Genomic DNA, 15,692 nt, shown 5'->3' on the forward strand with positions numbered 1-15,692 from the left:
AAAACTTGCCCGGCTGCCTCTGTCCTGCTATTTACTGTGTGATTGAAAGATACAGATAGCTTCACACGAACTCAATGGAGCGGCCCACCATTAAGAAGTTAAAAATGTATGAGAAGGCATACGCCTTCCTATCTTAAGTTGAGATACCCAGTTATTATCTTAATGACTGAGTTACTTCACTGAGCTCATAGCAAACTCTACTGAGTCACTGTAATCTAGAACCAGATGTCCAAGAACAAAAGCCACAAGCCAGATCTTTCGATACTTTGATCGTACAGCAACTTTCTATACTTTTATTGTAAAAGATCAATGATTTCTGCAGGAAGAATACAGTGGAGAAATCTGTCAATGCAGTGAAAGGAGCTATGGCAGGAGGATTTTCTCTGAAAGAATGCTCCTGTGAAAATAACTCCTGGCAAGTCCAGCTCTGGACAGCCTGAGCTTGCAGAGTGAGACACACAGAGATTTACCTTCTCCCCTTTCACCCAGCAATTTCTCCTTTTTTTCAATAAACCCTGAACTGTGCACCAGAGTCCCTGTCGGCTAACTCAGCCTCCATATTCCCAGCCACACCAGCTTTTCTGTCTCAGCACCAACCCAAATTGTGTGGAAGAGGTTGCTATCAGCTCTGGATCAAATTACAGCCGTCACCGAGGCCCCACCCCACTTCTCCTTTTCGCACAGCCCATTAGACCTGAACACAAATTTTTCCATAGTGCAGACGACTCCTGCATTTAGAACACTTCACGGCAAAAAGGCAGATCATCCAGTGTGCGCTCCCCATCCCCCCAGCTTAGTCCTTTCATCTCAGCCAAACAAGCCACAGCTCTGCTGAATGTGTTTATCACACTTTCAAGAGATAGGAGCTCCTGCGTCACTGGAGCTCTAAGTCTCACTAAGCTGCCCTAGTCCTCTGAGCTTCAGGAGCGGCCATTTTAGCTCAGAGCCTCCCTTCTGAGCACAACATGGCTTCTCTGGGATGGATGCTGCCAGGCTGCCGGGCCGAGGCAACAGGAGAGGAGCAGCCTGGGCCCCTCCTCTGCCCTCCTCCTCCCAACAAAGGAGGAACTGTTTTCACTCCTTCCCGAAAAAGCAGCACCTCTCTCCTCCTCAAATGTCATTCACCAGGATCTCCGAAGGTTCTTTTATCCCATGCCTGATGGGCTAGTCCGTTCATCCCAGCACAGCCCTGGTTACCGCAGGACGTTCCTGGACCAGACCCTGTTCTCCAGCTGCCTTTGGGGGTGGGCTGGAGGGGGGAACCTCCAGAATGCCTTGGCTTCTTGGGAGTCGTCCTTCCACACACAGAAGACATACCATCCGACTCTGCTTGCCAGATTCCAAAGTCTAATGACCTTTGTTAATCACCAGCCAGTCTGTCTGCATCAGCGGACCCTGCCAACAGGCACACCCTTCAACACAAAGGCTGTAGCTATTCCTTTTAAAAGAGGTTCTCTGAAAGCTCCATTGTGTAGCCGAGAGCAAAACAAAATCTCTTCCCTTCAAAACTTCAAGCCTTTAGAAATAATGCAACAAAAGGCTTTCTGCTGTGTGTCTTTTGGAAAGTTTGAGCCTAGTTCGCACAACATCCACCAAAAAAATGACAGTTCTGCCCAAGGAAAGCAGGGCACCTTTGGCATTAAGTCATCCACCCCGAGATGAAATTCATCTCTCTGCACGGTTCTCTAATATCTTGGTGTCTTCCGAAGCTCTTAGCAAGGAAGGATTCAAACTTCGCTGGATGCAAACAAACCAACGGTCTCCTTGCTCTGCTACAAAGGAGATTAAAGGGTTAGGAGATCAGGAAAAAAAAAAAAAAGCCACTGATTTGGAAAAAGAAGAGATGATGAAAGTGATTTCCTAATAGGTTCTAGCTTTAATGTTGTTGCAGACTCTACCTCAAAAATAGCACAGAGCCTTAGAAGAGGTTAATCTCCAGGCTGCCGAGAGAACCAGTGTCTGGTTACCACCGAGTGGCCTTCAATTGGATGTCTGCACTGAGTCCTCAGATGAGGATGTGGCCTCCTCTGAAAGCCATTTTGTCTTTGTGCACACATTGCTCCTGGAGACGCTGACAGAAGGAAACAGAAATTGCCTGCATGGCCTAAACAATCAAAGACACAGAAACTTGACGTGTTTATGAGACTGAGGACGCACACATGGGCGAAAAGTGAGAGGAGGGAGGCGGAGACGGAACAGGGGAGGAGAGAGACAAAGAAAGCTGGACCTGAGGATGACCCATCCATCAGCTCGAGGATGTTTTTGCAGCAGATGGTAATCCTCTGAGAAACCAACAACAAAGATGGGAACAAAGATGAGAAATACTCTCTTGCATATTTGACTGTTTCATCAACCGAGAAAGAACAGCAACCCTAAAAGGCTACACCAGACACTGAGCTGCTACCAAATGACGATTTCAAGTTAAAAGCCTTGATCTCCTATCTATTTACTTTATTTAAAAATTCTACTGCGATAATGAGATTAGCAGTATTTTTTTTTCCCCACTGACCAAATCAGCAAAATCAAAAGCCGAAGAGGAAGCTTCTGAACTAACTGAAAGAAATGCTATTTCAAAAGGTCATGAGATGAATCTACAAATCAAACAAGCGTGTCCCCCCCCCACCGGCCCCATCTCCTACTCCCAATGCAATATCTCCAGGCCCCTCAAGGTCAAACAGGCATCGGACGACTAGACTCACAACACCACCCATGATGAGGCCTTGGCAGGCAGATGAAAAATGGATTCGTTCCCAAATAAGCTAGCACCTAATGTGATTAGTCCTCCTAATGTGAAACCTCTAGACGACCATACTAATTGACCATACTAATTATCACGACTCTGCACTATGGATTGCCACGTGTTGGTCTGTGCAATTTACATGGATAAGTCTAGAGTTTTCAAGAGGTGGGGTTTTGATGGGAAACCCCAAACCCAACTTCCCATATTGGACAAACTCTTGAAGACATATTTAAAGAAAATCCAGAGATCTTGTTAAGGATTGGGAATATACAGCTGAGAAGGGGGAAAGGGAGAGAATGGCCACCAGCTGCTCTTCCTCAATCTTAAAAACACCAATTTTGAACCTATTTTCAAAACAGAAACAGACTCCCCGACATAGGAAACAAACTTATGGTTACCAAAGAGGGAAGGGGGAGGGAGGGATAAATTAGGAGTTTAGGATTAACAGAATCAAACTACTATATATATAAAAAAAAGATGGCAAGGTCCTACTGTATAGCACAGGGAACTATGTTCAATATCTTGTAATAAACTATGACGGAAAAGAATCTAAAAAAAGACAGATAAGTAGATCTATATATATAATTGAATCACTTTGCTATACTTCAGAAAGTAACACAGGGAATTAATTCCCTGGCGGTCCAGTGGTTAGGACTCTGCACTTCCACTGCAGGGGGCACAGGTTCAACCCCTGGTCCGGGAACTTAAGATCCCACATGCCATGCGGTGTGGCCAAAAAATTAAAAAATTAAAAAATAAATTAAAAAAAAGAAAGTAACACAGCACTGTAAATCAACTACACTTCAACTTAAAAAAACCCACCAATTTTAATTTCTACCGTCTGCCCACCCACTTTCTGTGTTCACAATTTCAGAGACCCATTATGCCTCCATTTTCCTCCTGTGAAGGTGAAAGGGGACAATCCACAGGTTCATCATGTGTCCTCCCCACTCACTGCCCAGACAGGAGGGGAGAAGGGAGGCGCCCTGGGTGTTTGAGGGCACTCCTACAATCCTGCCACCACAACCCTCACCTGGGTCACCTCGGCGAGCACTGTTCTCCAGGATTGCATGGAGCACGAACACGGTCTTCAAGTCAAAATCCCAACTGTCTCCGGGAAGTGTCCAAATGAAAAGGTGCAGGCCTTGCCTGGACCTACCCTGTTCTCTGACTGAAGGACTGCAGACCAGAAATAAAGCTGTGAAGCACCACAGCCACAGGGATTCAAGAGCAACTAATTATAAGCTTCAAAGCCTTTGAGAAATAGAACCAGAAACACCGTAAGATGCTTTTCCTATGTCCACTCCAGAAACCTAGTTTCATTTGTAAGACACTGAACTCCTCCGTTCTCTTGAATCACAATTCTAAGAAAAGGCTTTAGTGAGCACCTATTGTCTGTGCTTTTCTTACTTTCCTTTCCCATGATTGGAAAAACCAATTATCAGTTAGTGGAATGCATAAACTTCGGCACCGTTCAGCTAGAAAGACAGAAAAATCAGGAACTTAAAGATCATTCTACAAATGTATTTGAGATCGGAAACTGTTGCTATGATGAGGTCAAAGAGCTGCGGGGTGTGTTGGGAAGTTAACATCTCTTATTTCAAGCCCCAGGAACGTGGTTTGGGAGGAAAGAAGAATTTTCATGCTTAGGATGAAAAATGAGGGGAAAAAAAAATCACTAACTAATCCACTTTTGAGTGTGGGTTGCTACTCTCAGCAACAAGACGTGTTGTACATCACTGCTTATCATTTACTCTTGTCATGGTCGAAGTGGGAGTTCTAATTTAAAAATCATTTAAAGCATCTTTCCAAACAGGACTGGATCAAGAAATAGAGGTAGAAATCTCCTTTCAGGAAAAGGAACAGTAGTTATGGAATCACACTTACAAATGCAAATACAGACTGTAGATATGCACACACAGGCATGCATATATATGCAAACACATGTATCATAGGGTGCCTGTCCTCTGCACATACATATATACATACATACGTGTACGTATATATGAAATAATTCATTTTCTTGATTTAATTTGAACTCAGATAGGGGCATGTGCCCTCCAGATTTAACACTTCTGTTAGAACACTTTTGAATAAGTACAAATGACATACATACTCTTCCCATGTTACAGTGATTAAAAAAAAATAAGCCAACAAAATAAACCAACAAAGAACTTCCAACAACAAGATACCTACATTGATCCCACAACATTTGGTACAACTATAGATCCTGGCTCACCATGTGGTGTCTTCAAATGTCCTATCCAATGTTTATACTGTTTGCTACATGATCTAAGCAGTTCTGTGTACTCTTGGCAATTCACCACACTAATGAAAGGTTTAACATATCAGGGAGGATAAATAATTAAGGAATTCAGAAGGGAGACACAGCTGTTCTTCAAAACCAAATTTTCAGAAGAGAAAGGATTAATTTGCAATCACATATGTAACCCCCAAGATGAGACTGAATTTAAATAGTAGCAGAGAAATACCACGCAAGCCTGAGTCCTGCCAATGCCCATGTGTGGCCTCTGTTCCATCTCTGGGACAGAGTCTGAAGCAGGCAATCTGCAGATTAATAACCCCAGTCACCTTGCGGCCAAGGATGCTAGCCTTCAGGTTCTCTTATTTTAGCTTTGTTTTCCTGAATCAAGTTTTCAAGTTTTACAGAGCATGTTGGAGTAATATTTCATAACAGATAACCTCGGGGATCATTATTAAAATGAGATGATCTAATCCAAATGACCAAAACAATATCAGATATGTAAACAAGAAGCCATTCTGGCTGAGTGACCTGTTATGAAAGCAGGTAGTGAGTGTCTAATACAGAAAGAGATAGTACATACCTTCTGGAGAATTCATGCATTCCTTTGCAATGATATAAGGCTAATTGAGGCCAACCGGCCAATAGGCAGCCTGCCAGCTCTCCTGTCCTTAGAAAAGGAAGCGTGTGATTTGAATAAGGAGATAAAAGAGGAGAGAAGGGACTAGAAAAGAAAGGGAGGAAGCAGGGTGGTATCTCAGGAGCTTTAGACTTCATTGTCTGTGAAGGGGAACCTGCAGTTCACCAGATAAGTCCAATTCTGAGAAGCGTCCTGACAATATTCTCCTTGAGAAACAAAACAAAATGAAGACGCCTCCACATGCTAAAATTCTCAAAAGGCAACCATGACAAATGAGATCCCAGCTCATTTTGTTCTTCCAAATGAGCGAAAACCACTCTTAGGGTCGAATGCATTCTCTGAAATGTCATGGGTCCATCAGGAAATTCCTTGGAAACTTTGAAGCCATTCTTGCCCGAGCCTGGAGATCAAGAGGGACCCGATTTCTCTCCTCTAGAGCCAAACCTCACCCCAACGGCAGAGACAGAAAATCGCTGTATTCCTTTGTAGACTCTTCAGCATGCTGGCTGGGTTTCCACAGACACTTTTCACACTACAAGAACTCTCATCATAAAAATTGTAAAATTAAAGGGAAGTTGCAGATATGCTGCTGGGTCTTCATTACAGAACTGATTAAGACGCAGAGTAAGCAGAAGCTGCAGTCAAAGGCATCTTCCATATTGTGAAAGACCAAACCACGCGTTGAGTAGCTCCTCTGTGGGTCTGAAGGCTTCGCTGACCACAGGCCTTGGGCATGTCTTCATAGCCAGATCTGTGCCCGGCACAGAAGGTCTGGCCAACCCCACCACGTCTAAATTCTACAGTTTTAGTGAATGAATCCAGAAACCATTCGAACAACTCACCTTGCTCTCTATTACCTTCTGAGAGGAAAAAAAAAAAACAAAAAACAAAACGAAAGGATCCAGGGCTGGTGAAAGTATAAGAAAGTTTTGCCAGAAGAACCTCTCTTATTTGAGGAAGAGCCCACAAAAGTCCCAATCTAATCCCTCTGAGATTTGTTCTTTGCCTTGTGCTCACGCTGTGCTCAGAAAATTCAAAGTCACTTCCTTTAAATGAGAATTGTCCCGAGTCTGCCTATATCTGTGGCACACAAGGCCCTGATGCAGTAACCTTTCCAGTTCAATTTCTTATATTTGACAAAATATAGCCACTCCATGGTTCCTGATCTAACTACCCCCTCAGGCTGAAAGCCCTAAGCAGACTGCTTTCTGGAAAGGTAAACAATGGCTGGGCTTGTGTGAATCAGGAATCGTGACCACTGTGAAGTCCTCCTATTCAAGAAGATTGTGATTTTTTTTTTTTCTCCTCTTGGCCTCCACCTATAGCAGAAGGCACTGCCCACTGAGCTCCATTGGTTCTCCTACCCCGTTCCAAGAAAACAGGAAAAACACCCTATGTTCTTATGTATGGAACTGGCAGATACCCAAGAATTAGGAATATTTTCTTTTACATGATAGCTAAAGAATTCCTTTTCTCTTGCAGTCTCTCCAATCTACTCTCAGCAAGTAAGTTTACTCCTAAAAATCACTGCGCCTCAAGAACTTCTTAGCAGAAAGTTAAGACATTTGTCTGCCAACACAACAGTAGGATTTATCACCATGTGAAAACACTACAGTGGCTCAGGTACTTGGCCAAGCCCCACGTTCCATAAATCCTTAATGAAAATCTCACTTTGCCCAACAAACTTAGGTCTTTCAGCTTATTCACTATTGGGCTGCTCAAAAAAAAAAAAAAAAAAGACAAGGATCCAGAAATGCCTCTCCAGCAAGTAAAATAATTTATTCCCAGCAGGTGTGATGGCTCCGCCTGCCACCTTCACCTTGAACAAGTCTTTCGAAGCCTTTACTTGGATCATTTCACTAAATGAAGAGATTAGATTATGCCAGTCAACCTTTTTGTACAAAGGAGTGTTTTACAAAATTTTCTTCTCGTATTTTGAAAGATTTTTTTCTGACTTAATTGATCTCTCACTTTTTATTATTATTCAGAGACAAATAAATGCCTAGTTTCGTCACGGCTGACTCCTCCTCATGCAATTCTGGGCTCAAAGGGGCTTTCTCACAACTCCATCTAATATTAGCCCGCCCTCCCCATCCCCATGAAATCGAGCCCCTATCCACAGCTCTGACCATGCTGACTTTCTCTTACCACATGACGCTGCCTTTTAAGTTCCTTCACTGTTGCTATGATACCTGTTTGTTTGTGCTCCATCTCCCTCTGCTAGAACACAGGCACCCTGATAGCAAGCCCACACCTATCTATTTACACTGGTATCTTCAGCACTGGGGACAGTTCACACAATGGGTACTCAGCAAATGTGCTGAATGAATAAACAAATGAATGAATGAAGCAGAGCTTGTGAGTGATAAGATTCCAATCAAACATAAAAAGATTGGTTATGAGAGTTAGATTCTTCTACTAACCTTATGTTGTCACAGAGCAGTGGTCCCAACCAGGGGCAATCTTACCCCCACAGACCCCAGCCCAGGGATATCTGGAGACACTTTTGGTTCTCACAACTGGGTGGGGGCGGGGGGAGCGGTGCTACTGGTATCTAATGCGTAGAGGCCAGGGATGCTGCTAAACATCCTACGACGCACAGGAAAACCCCCATAAGGAAGAACGATCTGGTCCAAAATGACAAGAGTGTGGAGGATGGAAACCCTGTCACAAGTGGTCTCCAGGTATTTTCAGTCTCTGCCTATAAGCCACCTGCCTTTATAAGCCTTTCATGTGGTCCTGGCTGGGGAATCTCAGGACTAGATGATCAGCAAGTTCTCTTCCAGCTCAAAGATTCTATGGTTCCATGGTTCAAAATGATCTTAGTAGCCTTCCTGTCCTATGACATCATGAGTTTTTTAGTTTTATTTTTCTGATTTGGGTATTTTACTATAAACTTTTCAAGAAAAATCCAAGATTAAGGAATATAACTGGTCCATCTGTCCTTAGTGATAAGCCCCTTGCACTGATGATGACCCTGTGGGCTCTGTGGGTAAGGGATCAACATCATTAAAAATGGTCAAGTCCTACAGTTAGCACGTGGCCTCCAACTAGAATTTCTATGAAAAACATCATGCACATTCTCTCCTCTCCAACATACAAAATTATCTTCTCTCAAAGTGACGGGGCCCCAGGCTACTCAAAATCACTCTTCAAAGGATGAGTACCGTGTTCCTTTTGGTTCTTACATCCCCAGGGCCCAGCACGGGTCTGGCCCTGACAAGATCTGTGGGATGAATGAGTGTGTGCATGCCTGCTTTCCAGGAGAAAATTAACCAGTGGTACCAACCCAAAGTAAACATATAGGAACCTAAGCAATTCCAGAGAGGCTCCATGACCAGAAAAACAAAACAAAACAAAACTTAGCACTATATCCCACTGCTCCCACTCAGCTCATAAAGTTCATGAAGCCACATCACAGCACTTGGCTGACTCCTGGGATATTAGGAATTCCACGTCCCCACCTGTCCTTGATACGTGAGGAAGTGGCCACCTTGCTTTTCCTCACCATCCAAGCGGAAGGTACTCTGGCAGCATCATTCTACCCACATATTTATAACACTGCTAAGCTCCCCTAAACTGATGTGACACTTGGAATCATCACCTGGGGCTACACTTGAGACTATCTGGTTGCCTTCCCTCCACAAAAAAACCTTTCAATTCTTGTTTGCAAAGATTCTGGAAAGGCTGAGGAACAATTCTCCCCGATAGCTCAAAACTGTATAAACCTTTTCAGTAGAGGAAAGTATAAAGAAATTAGGTAGGAACAGAGCTCTCTCTCCTTGGCTTCCCTAAAAAATATTGAAACAATAAATTACCTGTGCCTTCTTTAACTCAAACAGAAGACTTCACTCCTAAAAGTTAACTATCTGTAAGCTCATTAGTGCCCACTAGAGAGGAGATCTCAAAGACCATGTCGTCCAATGGGGCCCAATATCTTCATTTTTCAGTTAGTGAAACCGAAGGTCTCAGGAAAAATAACCTGCCCAAGGCTTCTGGAACATACTCTCTGAAGCAGGAAAAAAAAAAAATCTGTTGAATTCCATAATTAGAGAAAGGAAATCGGCAGTAAAAACACTCTATAAATGTTATTCAGTTCATTAGTAGTTATTCACACTTGAAGTCCACGCCCCGTATATTCTCACAAACAAGAGTCTTTCTTCACTGAGGAGGCAGATTCCAGAATAACCCCCAGTGTCTCCTCCTCTGCTCAGAATTCTATACTCAGGAGATTAACTGAAAGGGTGCAAACTCCATCATCTGCAGTCTGGCTGTTCAAAGATCTTCTTAGGCACGCAGGCAGTGTGCTCCTGCTTCAGAAACACATGTGGGAGACTGAAAGTTGCTGACAAAGGTATACACAGAAGAACGAGATCCATAACACCGAATCGTCTTTCCTCAGAATCCACCCTCATGGAATCAGAACAAGGTTATGTAGTAGCTTTATACCCACCAAATCTACCCCATGAGAAACTTCGTCTTGTTTCTTATGGAAAATGTGCTCTGCCAACAAAGTGGCTGAAGAGGCTGGCTGAATGAGCCTTAGGGGTGTCTGGAAATATCAGGGTCAGTTCATTTAAAATGAACCTGTCTCCTTGTGGCACAGCCAGTCAGTGGCTCAGACCAATAATTTCAGAATACCGTGGACACCAGATTCCATTTCAAATTACACGTCATATCCTGAAACCAACCACAACTTAGAATGTCACCACATTTACTAATACATTTATATGATACTATATTATATATTTATCCCTTATTTATCTATATTCCTAGTAGATATCTACATCCATTTGTTGGATATGAAAAACTAAATGCATCCGAAAGGCCAGTAATCATCTTTAACTTTTTAAATATTCCCCCCATATGGGTCTCTTAGGAAAGAGTTCCTTACCATAATGAAAAGAATGACTCAGAGGGCTTCCCTGGTGGCACAGCGCTTAAGAATCCACCTGCCAGTGCAGGGGACACGGGTTCGAGCCCTGGTCCGGGAAGATCCCACATGCCGTGGAGCAACTAAGCCCGTGCACCACAACTACTGAGCCTGCGCTCTAGAGCCCGCGAGCCCCAACTACTCAGCCCACATGCCGCAACTACTGAAGCCTGCGAGCCTAGAGCCCACGCTCCGCAACAAGAGAAGCCACCGCACCGCAACGAAGAGTAGCCCCCGCTCACCGCAACTAGAAAAAGCCCGCGTGCAACAATAAAGACCCAACGGAGCCAAAAATAAATTAAATAAATAAGTTAAAAAAAAAAAAAAAGAATGACTTAGAAATCAGGAGGATGCTGAGATCTCCATGTTTGTCCATGTTTTCCTCCCTGTAGAATACTTTTACCTACGTTTTGAAGATCCACATAATTCCCATCCTTTAAGAAAATGATTCTCAAAGAGAGATCCCTAGACCAGCAGCACCGGCCAAGAATTCATTAGGAATGCAATTTCTCAGGTTCCGCCCCAGACTCTGTGAATCAGAAAGCCTGGGGGTAGGGCCCCCGCACGCAATCTGTATTTTAACAAGCCCTCAAGGGGATCCTCATGCTCACTCCAGTTTTAAGATCAAGCTCAAATCTTCCCTCTAGTCCCTGAGACCAGCAGCTGGAATGCTGAGTTCCCTTCTCCATCGCACTGGGAGCCCTACTTATAAGCCCTGTTGATTGAATGAATACGATAATAGCTATGCAGTCTTTCAAGAGCCTAGGAGAAGACTAATGTTTGCAAATATTTCACTTATTTAACAATTAATGGGAAAATACTAAGTTGCAGAACCCAGCATCAGAAGCTAATAAGAGCACACCCTTAAAAGACACAGTTAATATCTGTGAAAGAATGAATACTGTGGCCAAGACAATGCTGATACTGATATTCATCTCCCTTAATAATTTAAGAACGGTTCATGACATGGTGTCCTTGATATTTCTAAAGTGGGATGTGGCAATGCACAAAGGAAAGAAGTGGAGTATTTTATACAGAAAATACTAAGAGTCGGGTAAATCCTCAGGACCCAAGACTCTTGTATGACAGAAGGCTTTCATAATAAAACAAAATCTTATTAGAAAACATTCAAACTTGGAGTGGTTATTTGATTACCACACTAAAGCTGCAGTGCTGAGTTAAACCCACTGTAAGGATCAACGTCTGAAAACACAGAAGTGTTTGGAAATCCCTCAGAACAAGGATATGTGCTTTAAGCTAACCAAGGGACTTCCAGAAAAAATGGTGGCTAATTGTCTCAAACTGCAAACGAAGTCTTGGGTGAAGGAAAAGAAAGAGGAAAATATAAACAAAGAAAAAAGAAAACTGGCCACACCAAACCAGTAGATCTATGGGACCCTCAAATCTAAAGCAGGACTTAAAACTTAGAATCACAGAGTTCAGAGATAAGATTCATCAACTGTGTCCTACCTAGACATCTACCCAGGACCCTTGCAGATTGCTGAAGGCTACAGAAGAAAGGCAGTCCATCCACACCCAAACTCAGGTTCTGAAAGCAGAATTAAGCAGGATTTAAGGAGGAGATTTAGAGAGATATCATCCTCACTACCTGGGGGCCAAGAGAAAGTTCTGAGAGTCATGTCCTAACTGAAGATGAGTAAGTTAGAGAAAGTGAACTGAGGCCAAAAAAAGTGACAGAAAGAAACATGGCATGGAAAAGACCAATGAACAATATATTTTGAAAGAACAGGGCACAGAAGAATATTATATACAACAATTAACAGAGATACTACAAAAGAAGAGATCAAAGATAAGATGATAAGACATCAGCATGAGATAAAAGAGATGCTGGCAGTTGAAGAAAGAAACTGACAACAAAAATAATTATCACTGCAGAACCAATAAATATATTAAAGTAATAAGAGGTAAAATCCACAAACCAGAATCAAAGTTGATGATGCGGAAAACAGTCTTCAAAAAAACTGCACAAAATGCAGAGGAAAAGGACAAGTAGATGAAAGCAAGTACAGAACATGACAGGTAAGAGAGTTTGAAAACAGAGATCCAACATACAGATAAAAGGTATTCTCGAGTAGACAGTAAAACAAAACAGGGCAAAACAAAATATGCTCAAATCTGTGATGGAAAATAACTTCCCCGAAATAAAGGAATATCTGATGTTCCAGGGAAAAGTAACAGAATCATCAAAATTGAGACATCTCGGTAAAGGTACAGTTTTCTAGGATAAACACTGATTACTACAAAATCAAGATATTTAAAAATTAGTCAATTGCAGGGGGGAAAAGTCAGACAGCCACAAACTTCTTCCCAGTAACATTCAATGACAAAGAAGAGTGAACGGATGTCTACAGAGGCTTGAGAAAGAGAGAGCAAGATGGGAGTATTCATTTCCCAACTGAAATTCGCAACCATGTATAAAAGTAATAACACATTTTCCAATCAGCACAGTCAGGGAATGCTGCACTTACTGACTCTTCTTCAAAATCTATTCAGTGATGTAATATAGCCAACCAAGAGAAAGTTCAAAATCGAGATCTCAAGAATGGGGAATTTAGAGGTAAAGAGAGGATGTGAACACAGAATCCACTTACATTTAGAACAAAGATTGATCAATTTATAATAATTACAAAACAAAATTACAATCCCTTAAAGAGAACAATTATAATACAATAGATTATTCCATATAATAATAAAATTATATAGAATTGGGAAAAATCCTCAAGCATAACAACAAAAATAAAGAGGTGGGAGGGATGGATTGGGAGTTGGGATTAGCAGATGTAAACCATTATATATAGAATACATAAATAACAAGGTCCTACTGTATAGCACAGGGAACTATATTCAATACCTTGCAATAAGCCATCATGGAAAAGAATATCAAAAAGACTGCATATATATGTATAACGGAATCACTATGCTGTACAGCAGAAATTAACACCACATTGTCAATCAACTATACTTCAATAAATACATTTTATAAAATGAACAAGTTAAAAAGAAAGAGGTGGGGGTGGTTGGCATTAGAGGATAAATGTAAGTGGAAGAAAATTCTCAACTCTCACAGAAGGACAAATATGAATACTTGATAGTATTCTTTCTGAAGTTACTAAATAGAGGTATTAAAGCTAAAAATGTAATTAGTAATAAAAATAAAAAGACTAGTTTTTAATCTTTTTTTTGATCAAAGCAAACACAGCCCACGTAGTGAAAAACAGAAAACAAAGGAAAAGTGTGTAGACATATACAAGTACGTGCAAAAAATTAGTCAAGTGTATATGTTAAATCAATAAACTACTATGGAAAATATTCCCAGACTAGATTCAAAAATGAACTCTAATTGCATTTTGTCTACAAGAGATACACCGTAAAATGACACAAAATCTTTAAAGTAATAATATGGTAAAAGTATATCAAGAAAAGTAGGGATCTTGATAAATTTTACTCATGGTTAATTCAAGATAAAAAAGCCTGTAAGCTTATCTTTAAATTTTTGCAAAAGCAAAAATAAAAAATTTCCACAAATGTAAAGGAAAATAAATTATATTTTGAAAAGTTTTAATGATGAACATTTAGGGAATTCCCTGGATGTCCAGTGGTTAGGACTCTGAGCTTCCACTGCAGGGGGCCCGGGTTCAGTTCCTAGTCGGGGAACTAAGAACCCGCATGCCGCAAGGCACGGCCAAAATAAATAAATAAATAAAGATGAACATTTAATAATGTAAAAACTTACAATCCACAATGAAGACTGATCGTGAATATTTATGTCCCCCCAACAGCACCAATTGGAGAAAGAAAAGAAAAAAAAAGGCAATACAAGAAGAGATAGACATAAGTATTTAATATGTTAAATGGAAAAAGGCAACTAAGGATAGAAATAACAGAATTAAGAGACACATTTCAAATTCTGTATCCTGGAAACAGGAAGCACATTTTCATTTCAAGCAAGTATGAGACATTTACAAAGGTTTTCAAATGCCCATGGAGGTTTACAAGCATCTCTAACGCCAGAATTAAGAGATTATAAACTACAAATAGAAAAAAGTAGTCTATCATTTCTACTTACACAGCAGCATATCTAGAGGAAAAAGGAAAACAAAATCTTCCAACACTTGGAATTTTTTTTTAACATTATTCTAAACAAGTTCGGATAAACAGAAAGACTCAACTACAGAATGTGACTTTAAAAATCTTATGTACGTAAAATGTGGAATTTAGCAAAAGCTGTACTTAGAGGAAATTTCATAGCTCTATGAAAATTATAAACAAGAAATAGTAATACTTCTTATAAATCAAGAAATAATACTAAATGAATGAAACATCTAACTCAATGAAAAGAAAAAGGAGGAAAAGACGAAGAAAGAATTTTATTACGATCGAAAATCGGGACTCAAAAAATCAAAAAACAATAAAACTGCCTGAGGAACCACTTATTTTTTGAAAATGTAATTCTATGTAAAATTAAATAAAAACCACTATCTAGCCTAACAAGAAAATAGAGAGGAGGAAGGCAAAACACAAATATAACTAAGAAGCAGAAAATATCCACGGATGTAAAGGAAAATAAAATTTTAAAATTACTTTGTACAACTCATAGTTATATTTGTAAACCTAAACGTCATACATAGATGATTGTCTAGAAACACATATACTACCAAAATTAATCCAAGAAAAGGAGCCAACCCAACCAGAGAAGAGACTTCAAAAATTCAGTATATCAGAATGCTTTTTAAATTGGTCCAAAGTCTGAAGTGTAAGACTTTCACCAGTATATTTCCAAACACATTATAGTGTAGCACATATATCAAAGCTTACGCCCCAAACAATAAATAGTAATACAAAAATAATAAAAGCAGACCAATGCACTTAAATATTGAGGCAAAAATTCACAATAAAATCCAGGTGCACATTAAAGGAATATCACTCCATGATGAAGTGGGGTTCACTGCAGGAAGGCAGTATTTCAGTACCAGAAAATTTAGGGAATTCCCTCGTGGTCCAGTGGTTAGGACTCTGCACTTTCTTTCACTGCCGAGGGCCCAGGTTCAATCCCTGGTCAAGGAACTAAGAAAGATCCCGCAAGCCACATGGAGCG

The 15,692-nt window shown here is 40.9% G+C and overlaps 1 protein-coding gene across 17 annotated transcripts in view; it reads right to left on the bottom strand.

Moving 5' to 3' along the window:
- ZNF462 (zinc finger protein 462) overlaps positions 1–15,692 on the bottom strand; it is a 145,352-nt gene that overhangs the window by 87,511 nt on the left and 42,149 nt on the right. Inside the window, exon 1 of one of the 17 annotated variants that reach the window (XM_067743737.1) lies at positions 3,774–3,896. The exons of 13 other annotated variants lie outside the window; for them this stretch is intronic. The gene's annotated coding sequence lies outside the window, so the exon portion shown is untranslated. 3 more of the 17 variants (XM_067743734.1, XM_067743735.1, XM_067743732.1) reach the window with 3 other exon arrangements.

Source organism: Pseudorca crassidens, chromosome 7 (assembly GCF_039906515.1).
Source record: "Pseudorca crassidens isolate mPseCra1 chromosome 7, mPseCra1.hap1, whole genome shotgun sequence".
Taxonomy (NCBI): domain Eukaryota; kingdom Metazoa; phylum Chordata; class Mammalia; order Artiodactyla; family Delphinidae; genus Pseudorca; species Pseudorca crassidens.